This window comes from Mytilus trossulus, chromosome 14 (assembly GCF_036588685.1).
Source record: "Mytilus trossulus isolate FHL-02 chromosome 14, PNRI_Mtr1.1.1.hap1, whole genome shotgun sequence".
NCBI classification, from domain to species: Eukaryota; Metazoa; Mollusca; class Bivalvia; order Mytilida; family Mytilidae; genus Mytilus; species Mytilus trossulus.
This window is the reverse complement of record NC_086386.1, coordinates 57,746,385-57,759,376: the sequence shown is the minus strand read 5'-3', so window position 1 is coordinate 57,759,376 and position 12,992 is coordinate 57,746,385. Positions and strand designations below refer to the sequence as shown.

The 12,992-nt window shown below is 32.2% G+C and overlaps 1 long non-coding RNA gene across 1 annotated transcript; it reads right to left on the bottom strand.

Annotated features, from left to right (window-relative positions):
- Positions 1–8,761: 8,761 nt before the first annotated feature.
- LOC134696635 (uncharacterized) lies at positions 8,762–12,858 on the bottom strand. The gene is made up of 3 exons (XR_010102977.1): positions 12,794–12,858; positions 11,756–11,795; positions 8,762–8,912 (listed from the first exon to the last, which is right to left on the bottom strand). It is a non-coding gene; the product is annotated as an uncharacterized LOC134696635 (long non-coding RNA).
- Between the last annotated feature and the right edge of the window lie 134 nt (positions 12,859–12,992).

Here is a 12,992-nt window from a genome sequence, read left to right as displayed (position 1 = left end):
TATCATAACTTGGCATTAATTATATTTAATGATGCCAGTATGGCTAGAAGTTTATATCCTGCTTGAGAGCTTCTAAACCAAGGTTAGGTATGCTATTTACAGCAGAATTGACCTATAAGTACTTTCAAATACCTAAAAATTGTACAATTTGTCCTCTTTGAAGGTAATTTTATGATTTTAAATAAGATAAAGGGAAATTTTTAAGAAATTTACCTCAAAAATGAGACATACTTGAAGTTTTTCACTATGATCCAGCATTTATTTTTAAATCACTTTTTGTCGCGTTTCAACACCAACTGCTAACCTTCATAAAATCTTTATTACTGAACCAATTTTAAAAACTAAGGTACCATTTTCATCGTAACAGTTAGTAGAACACAGAAAATGTAATAAAAATTGAGGCTGGAGGGGAAAAATTATTTTATGGGAAATAAATGCAGAATGTTGCCATGGATACACATAAAAGGAATTGATTTTCACCATTATAACTTTTGAAAATCAAATCTATGGAAGATACTGATTACATACATATGCACATGTACAACACAAACAGTTAGGTTAATGTTTTAGAAATCCAGGAAAAGGAGATGATAAAACATTGTGTGGCTCATTTCTAACTGTTGAGTGCTACCTAAACAACACGACGGGTGCCAAATTAGGAGCAGGATCTGCTTACCTTTCCGTAGCACTTGCAATCACCCCTACTTTTTGGTGGGGTTCGTGTTCTTTATTCGTTGTTTTTCTATGTTTATATGTTATGTGTACTATTGTTTGTCTGGTTTTTTTTTTCATTTTTAGCCATTGTGTTTATTTTTGATTTATGAGTTTGACTGTCCCTCTGGTATCTTTCGTCCCTCTTTTGTAAACACACTAGAAGAACATCCTTTATTGGATTTCAAACAAACTTGATGCAATGAATTTTAATACCAAGATCTTGATGAATGTATAAATGTAATGAAAAAAACCCCACTTACAGTACAACTCTGAATATGACTGTAAATGATTTAAAATAGTATTGTCTTAAGCTTGTCGCATGCACGACTAACATGTTTCAAGCACATTCAAAATCATATAATACCCCTGATTTGTCATGCAAAATATAAATAGTCGATTATTAAAGATAGTATGGTCACTGTGTTTGAGAAGCTGTCCCATTGACAAAAACCAAGATTATCTCTCTCTGTTGATATTTGTATTATTATTACTTTTAAGTCTCTAATAGTTCATATAGATCCATTTTGTTACATCTTATGATCAATTTTATTTGGCCATCGCCAATGGCAGTCAGCAGGGTTAAAGAACAGCAGTTGTTCGACCTGTTAGTCAAATGCGTTTTGTTTAAATATAGTTTTTCACTTTTTTTAGTCTTTTGGAAAATGTTGTTTGTGCTGTATTTAGACCCTTCTACAACGAAATTTGTTTTACATGCACACGCATAATAATTGTGGGTTTTATCCAACGCAATCATAGGTTTGAATTGAACGTAGTTTTCAATTTAGACACTATATATATTGGAGAATGTATCAGTTATAGAATGTGAGGATTGAATTTAAATTAAAAAAATGCTCATATGTTTTTGGAAGAAACATAACGATATATTTGGTATATAAAATAATATCTCAAATATGACTCATTTAGATCATCGCACTTGAAAATGGCAATATTACACATAAACAGCCTTGTTTAGTTTTCCTTAAAGACATTTGGGATTTTGATGACTCAGAACAGCACTGTCGCATTTCGAAATGTGAGACCAAATGCTGCAAAACTTGGGTGAAATTTTAATAACAAATACTGAAATCACTAGCAATTGAACTAAGAAGTCATATTTTACCAGAAGTTACGATGATCTGAACTGTAAATCGATTAATGTCGTCTACGGATTAGAGTGCAACTTTTGCGGATTGATATACTTTGGTGAAACGACAGGAAGGCTAAACAAACGTATTTTCGGTCATAGATCAGAGATTAACCTCAATGCTAACCACATTCTTTACCAGCATTTCAATCAGACCGATCATTTCACCATTTATATGACAGTAAGGCATTATCAAGAAAATATACCATAGTTCTAACAATCCTAATCTTGCAACGCCTCTCCGTAGACAAAAAGAGGACTACTGGATTAGACAATTGGGAACTGCTATACCATATGGTTGCAATGGCAAAATTGATGGTATAGGTACATTGTATCTATCTAGTCCTTCGTTTAGCTCGGTGAATGTGATGAATATTTTCTACTCTACTCCTCGACGTAGACGCAGTCAGGGTCATCGTCATTATAAATCACCTACTCTGTATGATGTCTCAATTAATGTCTCTCTGCCATTTATACAAAAAAAGCCGTTAGGTATTCATCACATTCGCACGAAACTTTATTCATTACCCCTTTCAAAACCTGATTTTCTGTTCATTTTATGTTTGGAAACCAATGTTTATAACCCTCATTCAAACCAATACAGACTTACAGCTATAATGTTGGATATTGCTACTCACAGACTTTTCAAGCCAGTCCGCATTGGAAAAGATGAAAAAGAAAAAAAAAAGATCTTTTCTTAATCTTTCCTTTGCTAACAAAGGTCGCGATGGCGTCAATAACCTTCATCATATATTAGTTCAATCAGAAATACCTCCTTTTTCAAACACTAGTCTGTACAAATCATTTCTTATTCCTATACCAAACCTATTGCAACTAAAATTCACAATTACAAACACGTTTTGCAGGATCTCAGTATTGACGACTTCAAGTCTAAATCTCCGGATTGCACTTGTACTAGTTCCCAAATCACAAATAATCCTGCTGGCCACGCTATTTCCTATGACCTCAACATTGTTAATATCTCTTCCCTACGAAATGTGTTTTCGAAAGGTCTCAAATATCGTCAGCCGACATCCAACAATTAGAAATACAAATTTGGATGGATTCAGTTTAGGATTATGCAAGGCAATGAGCTAAGCGGGATAAGGAAGACGTAGATACTCTTTCCGAATGGATTAATGCAGTGAGGTCATTAATACAAATCAGAATTATGAAACTGAATGGGTCTATTCATGCCCATGCTACGTCAATCTTTAAAGACCGTAATGTTACAAAACACTTATCGTTTTTGTGTGTAAATCTCATTACATTAACTGCTTGACAAACGTATTATGTATTGACAATTCAATTGGAAACCAAACATATACCCTCACGACACTTACCAAAGAGGAAATCCTGGATAATCACAGGTATGTTACATGTAACTTTTAAATTTCAACCAAAGATGACGAACTTGATCTTCCATCATTGTATTGGATACCTTAACTGCATACGTTCTAACAAACAACGGTTTATTGCTTCTTAATTATTAACATATATTTTATCAGCTATCAAAGACGGGATTCAAAGTTATTTTGAAACTTCCTATTTAAGAGGTGGCGTGAATAAGATGTGGATACTTAAAAATTCCAAAGTTCTTTTAAAGTCCATACAATCTAACTCTCTGTCATCTTGTTATAGTATTAAAACATTTGACTTTTCTACATTTTATACAAGTATTCCACATTTAAAACTAAAAGAAATATTGAAAGAGTTGATATTGCTTTGTTTCATAAAAAAGAATGGCCAACGAAGATACAAGTATCTTGTCGTTGAAAGGGATAAATCCTTCTTTGTAAAGGATCACTTTGATTCAAGCACAAAATTCTCTGAAACAGACATTATCGAGAGGCTTGATTTCTTGATTGACAACATATTTGTTACTTTCGGAGGACGTGCTTTTCAACGGACTATCGGCATTCTAATTGGAACCCATTGTGTCACTCTTCTTGCCGACTTGTTTTTTTTTATTGCTATGAGGCTGACTTCATACAGGAACTTCTGAGGAAGAAAGATAAGAAGTTAACAATATCCTTTAACTCTACTTTCCGCCATACAGATGATGTTCTTTCACTAAATAATACAAAATGCGGTGGCTATGTCGAATGCATTTATCCCATTTAACTAGAGATAAAGGATACAATATATACAGTTAAGTCGGCCTCAAATCTTGACTTACATGTAGAAATTTACAATGAAAAGAAAACTTTACGATAAAAGAGATTATTTCAGCTTTCCAATTGTGAACTTTCCATTTCTAAGTAGCAACATTCCAGCAGCACCTGCATACGGTGTTTATATCTCCCAATTGATACGATATTCCCGTGCTTGCATTTCCTATCATCAATTTCTTGATAGAGGGTTGTTGCTCACAAGGACATTTTTAAATGAAGAGTTCCAAGTGGTGATGGTGAAATCATCCCTTCGTAAGTATTACGGACGCCATCATTAGTTGGTTGACCGTTACGGAATAGCCGTTTCCCAAAAAATATCGGATATGTTCCTTACGTCGTAACTTAAATCCATTTCCCTTTCATGAATGTGACCTACCGAATTAGACTATTTACCGAATTTGTTACCTCATAAACAACACGACGGGCGGCACATGTGGAGTAGAATCTGCTAACCCTTCCGGAGCACCTGTGATCACCCCTAGTTTCAAGTTGCTTATTCTTTGGTTTTCTATGTTGTGTCATGTGTACTATTGTTTGTCTGTTTGTAATTTTCATTTTTAGCCATGGCTTTGTCAGTTTATTTTCAATTTATGAGTTTGACTGTCCCTCTTGTATATTTCGTCTCTCTTTTAGTCATAATCACAATATTTTTTTTCAATTTAAAAACATCTAAAATCTGATTGAATGATAAAAAGTATCTTGTAGTCTATAAAACAAACTACTATTTCTCCTAACCAATATAGATATTTCTAAATATTCCACAATCGAAAGCAAACAAAATGGTTACCACAATATACGTACTTGGGTAAGATCATAGGTTCTTTATAAAAACAAGAATATGTGGTAAGAGTGACAATGAACGCATATCCATTTAAATGCGAGAAGAAGTTATATGTATGTATGCTTTTTTTTAAAGTCTCCCGAAACGAATATTTTTAAACGCTTTTGAAAAAGAAAACAAATCACAATCATGTATCCGTAGTACGCGAATGCCCTACTCTTACTTTCATTGTCTATGTTTAGTTGACCGTTAAATTGTGATAAAAAATCATATTATATGGAACATGTTTACGAAGTTTCAAATTGATTGGAAATCAACTTCATCAAAAACTACCTTGACAAAAAAATTTAACCTAAATCCGGGCGGACGGACAAACGAACGAATGGACGGACAGACCAGAAAACATAATGCTTTCTTCTATCGTAGGTGGGGCATACAAAATATTGGTCACTTTGTTAATTCTAAAATTGGAGTTCGTGCAAACATTTTGAATTTTTGAAGATTATTCATGATATATTTTTGTGAATATTAAGAAAGGTAAAGAATATTAAAATAATCTACAAGATATGTTTTGCAGTTTGCTTTTAAGAAAACTAGAAATAGTGTATAAATACAAGTAAAACGAAATATTTCACTGGCATTCCTAAAGACAAATTTAATATTAAGAGTTATACTGATACATTTTTGTACATGGTTATGTTAAAAAATTATTCGAACAAACATTTTATATTTTTTTAAACAATATATCATTAAATACATTGCTTGACTTTCTTTATTAACCATGAGCACTTCAACATAATGGTTACCAATCTGTCTCAGAATTTATTAGGCAAAGAATCAGACCGATTGTATGCTGTCATTATGATTCGATCTGTGTTGCGGGGCCATGAACACTAAATTAAGACATGCTATGCATTTCTGACTGCAAGCGTCCCAAGACTAAAGTGCGTTGCTAAATTTTAAGTCTCCTATTCTTATTGTAACATGCATATTGCAACCTTGGCCAATGTATGTTTAGTTAATAGTAAGCCTATTATTTTTAATAAGTTAGAACATTACCGTTCGTACTTATCGTATATATATATATATAATAAGGTACAATTGTACAGAATATTTTTGATATTTTGACTGACATTCACTTTTTGGAAACATGAATAAGTAACCTTAAGTACATGTAGACAATGGTGTTGTGAAGGGGGATAATCAATTTGAACGGACTAAACATGAAACCATTTTGTGTCTTTACAAAGTATGGCTACTAATATTCCATACATGTCTTATTCGTTGATAATCTGTTTGTGTGTATGTCTAATATTTTTTGGAGTTGTCAGGTGCTGGTGGTTAACTCTTTTTTTTATGTTAAATTTGTCAATTCTTGTAATAATCCTTTCCATGTATCAAAAATCAAAGTAAAGAATATAGTGGTTTTTATTTTTGTGGACACTACGTTCTGTGGTTTGATTATCCTCACGAGATTCATGGAACTGACAATACTTGCAAATAATCCCATTCAGTCATAGAACATCAAATGCATGTTTCTGTAGATACGTGTTACAAAGAAGGCATACTATTATATTTAAAGGCTGTATGTCAATTACCTACTGAGTCAAACAATTTTTGCAACAAACCACGTGCATCGATGACAAATTGATACGCACGTCAGTAATTGTTCGTAGTCAATACATTACTCGCGTGGCTCGAATAATTTTTTTACGCGCTCCTACCATAGGGTCAGTTTTTTAAGTCTACCAGATCTCGGCATACCTTGTCGATATATTTTCGAAAGTCTCAAAACTGTTGGTCTACCACAGTAAAAAAAAATTGTGACGTCGTCAACACTCATTCTTGTATCAATCATTCCAATAGCTCTCTGGCGGTCTTTTTCGGTAAGGCTTGGTCGATGTCTCAAGTTATTTTTCTTAAACCTTTACGTGTTTTTATTACCAATGGTGTGTCTCTGAACGTCAAGGAAATATGATGTTCAAGTTTCGTTTAAAAGTACAAATAAAGGTGGTGAAACGTCAATTACACGTTCAAAACTTAAATTGTGCAAAATCAATCGTTCGAAGTACATGTACGGCTGTTTAGATTTGATGCTAGACCTAACTATTTAATATCGATGATGTTTCAAGATATTTTTTTTCAAAGAAACGAGAGACAAAAATGAAAAAAACTGAACTAAGCTAAACATTTTTTGGCTCAGTATATATGGTGTAAGGAATTAGTGTAAAGGGATTCAGAAATTGACAAGTAATGGTCACCGTATCGTACCGCCTTCAACAATACTTTAAATCCAAACAACACTGTCAGATTTAAAATGACAATTTTAAAACAATTCAAACAAGAAAACTAAAGGCCTGATTAATGCACAAAATGATTAATGGATACAACGACTCAAACTTATTTCTTTTTTTATTTTAAAGAAAAATAACATATTTCACTTGTTAATATTTTCGGTTTGCAAAATGTAAATCATTATGTTTTATGCTTTGTGCTGATATTTTAGTTAGTTCTCAAACAAATTCGATCACCATCGATTGGGGTTTCCACAGGTAATGTACATTTTATTGTGTTGTATATGTCTCCGCCATTTATGATATATTTTATAAAAGGGGTCAGTTTACCAATATTTGATTTTAAAAAAATGCTTCGCATTTCCACCTTTCTAAGCCTTATCCTTATACCGTTGATATGTCAAGTCAATGCACTATTATTGTCTATCCTTTTGTTTCGGAATAAGAACTGGTTTCTATTTATCCATATGGATCGAATACCATATTGTGTACATAGTTTGAATTTTCAAAAAAAATTATATCAATCAGTTTGTAATAAAGCAATACCAAGGTATGTAATCAAGATATAGAAATTCGCTTGTTTTGACGTTTTTTTTTAAAAGAAAGGTTTCTGAAATGCTATTTAATGTATTAACACATGTAACAATTGTACATAAAAATAAAAACACAAACAAAGACTGAGACTTAAAGCATTGCATTATTATATGTTGGCTATTTTTTCTGATCTCTTTTAAAGCTATCAACTATTTTGGATATATCCATGTTGTAGTTTTCCAATCGTTCATCATTTTTCTTAATCGTTATATCTTTGTCAAAGACTTGATACGTTTTAGGTAGAAGTTGTGAAAAAGGACATCCACAATGTAAAGATAGCACTCCTAGTGAGCAAAAATCGTGCACATCAATAATGTATTTCTCTCTAATGTCATCAAATACAGGGCATTTTTTCGACGTATCAAAATCATTCTCATAAAATTTGTAAAAATCTTCCACAATATGTTCAAGTTTATCCCTTATGGCTTCAAACGCTGAGACTGGACTTTCTTTCAAGATTTTTACTCTGTTAAAAACAAGCAGATGTAACTGCGGAGGATGATTCAAACGTCCAAGCCAATCTTGATGCGATTTTTTTAGAATATTTCGTTGCGGATACCTATGGGACCGATATCCATATACATAGTTTAGCATAGTTTCTGTAGCAGACAAAGAGAAATTGTCAGCCGTGAAAGGAACGATAAGACGTTTGGCAGCACTAATTCCCATTTCTGTGAAAATTGAAAAGGAGGTATTCGTGTCGATGAAAACAGCACAGTTAGATGCAGTTTCTGAAATAACATCATCGATCAAATCTTTGATGAAAAATGTAACTCGCTTCCATTCAGTGTTAGACTTTTGTCTTTCGTCTTCCAAACGTTTTGAAAGATCCTCCAGATGGGGAACACCCCGCAAAAGAAAAATATTGTCTTTTACTGGAATTAGAAAGTTTGTAAAACTACTTTTCCTCCCAACAGATTTATTTGGCTGTATTAAAAGCTTCGCCAACAGATAGCCATAAACTGTTTGCTCAAACGCCTCTTCCATAAAAGTCATTTCCGAAATTTTACATCCTTCCTTTATAGACACCTGTATATATGTTGGTTCATTCATTAACATTTCTTTTGTTGACGCCAGTAAAGTTTCCGAAACATTTGCTTGTGGACACAAATCTATCACCACTACCTTATGGTTCTCGTTTTTCTTTGCAAACTCAGCTGATACTTGAAATACCATAGTCGTTTTACCTGTTCCTCCTTTGTTATTCCAAACTAAATCAAAAAACAAACAAAAAAACAACTGTTATTACATTTCGAAATACAAAATACGTTTTAAATTTAGGGTCCGATAATCTGCCTAAATTTCATATATAGAAGTAAAACGACAAAATGACAGTGGTCAAATGGAAAAGGAAATAAATAAGGGTACTGAAGTTTTGTCCATGTCCTGATCTCGTTAGACAAATAAGATAGACAAATCAATGTTACAAACAAAAACGTCAAAATAAGAGAGACTGGTTGATTCGACAAGGAAAGAGTTCATGCTATGCATCGATCATTCGCCCTGTAAATTCACAATCTTTCAAATTTCACATGCATCTGGAATAGGACATATTTGGTAACTTTTCATTCTAATGAATATAAATGGAAAATGTCATAACCATTAAAAAAAGAATACAAAGAGTAAGATTATGAACTGTTAAACGCAGACAAGTAAGACATGGAACATATCAGAAAATTATAGTCTCAAGAGAACATATTTTAATTTTTTGCATCAGATTTGGATCAAACAAACGCTCATTGAATCTAGCAAATATTTAAGACACTGGAATAAACCAAAATATAAGTACAAAATATACCAGTCATAATCAATGCAAACGATTAAACATTAGTTATAACATGACATCAAACCAAACATTGTATCTCTTAGCGAAATGTCGGTAAAAGATGCATGTTTCGGTCATTAAAATATTTTTAAATCATAAGCTTGATTACGAGTACATGGACGCCTCTTCTTTATATTTGTATTATTTTTTTTTCATTTTTTTTAGATACATATTCTGTGAAAAATATCGTGTCTTTTTCTAAAATGATGAAAACTCGATTTAAACGATTGCTCACTAATTACTTGTAATTAGGAATCTTATTAGTAAATAAGAAGTTCCAATTCTGTTTACAAAAATCAGCATGCGCCTTTCTTATGTCTTTTTTTAATCATTTTTTTTTTGGATTTCGAATAGAAATGTACAATAATCCGAAATTTCAATCAAATCGCCGCCCTATTATGTCTAATGTTCCTCTATTTGTTTTTTGTGATCATTGTCATACTCACTCGACTCGCTTGCGGAAGAAAAATATAGTGTCTAATGTTCCTAGCAGCAGCTTATCATTACATATACAGGCGCTCTAGTACAATGTACGTGTCGACAAATTAATTAACTTGTAGTTAATAAAAGTAATTCACTTATTGTTGTGGCCTGTTATGTATGTCTTGTTTTGGTAGATATTTCGTGTAACACGGACACTTTCCATGCACCTGAAAATTTCCGTATTGTCAAATTCTATAACATTTGCTTAGAAGGGTATCAGTGCTTACAACCATCAAATAACATCGTGATATATTATAGAACGGATATTTTGACCCCTTTTAAGACAAACACGTATATATCCTTGGCGTTCAAGTATTTGGCTTTCCTGTGGACGATTTCTAAGAAAAACGCTTCGTAATCATATCATTTTAAAAGAAAAATTATTTTCAATTTTTATATAGGAACATATTTTGAGACTCAACCATGCATTGTTACAGTACGTGTCAACAATTAAGACATTTCTTTACCTTAATGCTAAGGATATATACGAAACCGCTATAAAAGCAACATTTATAAATTAGTCATCAATTCATTTGATGTGTTTGAGGTTTTGATTCTGCCATTTGCTTATGGACATTCCGTTTAGAATTTTCCTCGGAGTTCGATTTTTTTTTTTCTTAAGTTTCTTCAATTCGCAATCATGATGATAATTAATGAGTTTTCATAAAACTTGAAATTAAAGGAAATGTATGGCGCTTTTTGTGCTAATTTTTTTCAAAAACCCTGTTGAAAAGGGCATTAATGTGCCACAGATATATGCAAACTTTAGATAAACGATAATGAGAACAAATCAATTTAAAAGTAGTAAAATGCTACAACTTAAAAACATGTATAACGAACCCACGCTCGTAATATGTGTAAATGCACTGTCCATACAATTACAATCGCTAAAAAAGGGTATTGATTACACTAAATGATTAAATAAGGTGGTGACTATAAATTTACAAAAGACACCATTACATGGAGTCAGATGTTGAGTTAAACTTAACTTTATATAATACATGTAATACTCTTGCCAAATTTCTGAATACTCTTAGATAATGTTCAGATGTTTGTGGGGTTCGTGATGCTTATCTGGTATAGTTTACCCAGTTTCTCTTTGCCTTTTCATTTTGAACATAAATTAAGTATCGTCAGCCTCTATTTTATTAGTTAGCTTATATTACTTGTAAGTTAAAGACGTTACTTGACGTGATTAAATATTTTATTTTGCAGTATTTGAGGAACAAAAGTTCGGTACCTATCTGGAAACACATGTTTTATCAAATAATCAGTATTCTTGGTAAATATGTCAACTTGATACAGTGACCCAAATACAATTACTCGAGAAATTCGTGCACTAGACAAACTTGTTGACAGAATCAACAATTTTCCATTCATAGAACTTAATTAAAATATTGAAAGAACTTTTCTTGTAACAACAAATAATGCGTCTTTCAACAGGACTGCTGTACGAAAAAGAAAAACTTAAAGACTTTTAAATGTCTATGTTAACATCCGACAACGAGGTACATACTCCTGGCTTTTGTATCTAGTTTAACAGAATATACATTATAAGAGCCTTTGAACAAATTATTGGGGTGTTAGTCAAGAATAAAATAGTATCAATGTTGCTTATTCACCGACAGCATATCTAGCTTTCATGGAAATACTTGAAATTTTAACACCGCTGATAACGGAAAAAGAGATAGTTTTATAGAAATTACCAAATATGATCTTGTAAAATGAGAAATAAAATTTACTAACCAACATAGCTGTGCACGTGATCCTCCATTCTTGTTTATAGCTGAAAAATAAGATTAAATCTAGGAGTTTAAAGATAGATACAGGTAACTTAGAAATTTTAGAAATGATATCAATAAGACATGTTCAGGTTCATTTTTATTGACTTGATATTTAAAAATAAAGAGACAAATCAAGAAGGATTTTGTTGTATGTGTCATGAATATTTGTTGAACACATGATTACCATGACATTATGCTATCATGAACTATTTTTATTGACATATGACAAATACAGTAGTTTTGTCAACCTTGAAAGCCCTACGCATACGATAATGTGTTTTGCTCTTCCGTTTTATATCCCAAATATAAAAACAATTCTTGTATTATTTCGGGCCTGAATATAATACGTGAAACAAGATAGAATTATTATTCATGAAAGATATGAGAAGATGTCACCTTGTTGTTGATAAGGACAATAACATAATTTCGCAAGATTTTCATTTTATGAAATTTAATACTGAAATAATAATTAAAATGAACTGATTCTTTTTGAATTATATTACCTTATTTGGACGCTTAGCCAACATGCACTTGTGCTTTACTGTCCTAAATCAAGTTTGCCGGGTAGTATTGATAAGGTTGGCGTAACATGGAATTTAAATACATCTTCGACAAGATACGATATATGTAATGCCATTTTTTAAATCCTATAGGGTCTGCGACAAAGTATAATCTTACCTCCTACATATACATTTCTATACATATACAGGCATATGCTTGGTTAAAAGTACGTTTAAGAAGTTTAAAATTGTCCCTTTATATTCCCATCGTAACATTCGCACTTGTATATATTTAATAAGGTGAGCCAATTACAGAGATACTGGTATGTATAGCTTGTTGTTCGGTGTGAGCCAAGGCTCCGTGTTGAAGGCCGTACATTGACCAATAATGTTTTGGTTTTTTTTAAATTGTTATTTGGATGGAGATTTGTCTCATTGGTACTAACAACACATCTTCCTATATCTATATGTGAATTAGTAATATGTTTAAAAATACTTACTTAAATGCAACAAACGTATGTATTTATCTGATCCGCATTCGCAAGTTTGTATTGTTGAATTTCAGACAAACTACTGTTTATATTTATAAATGTTATCTTGTGAGAGTCAGTCTCCTATGTAATCAGTATCTATTACATATATCACGCGACTATCAAACTTGCTCTTTCAGGTTCATTTTATATGACATAATATTTTAAA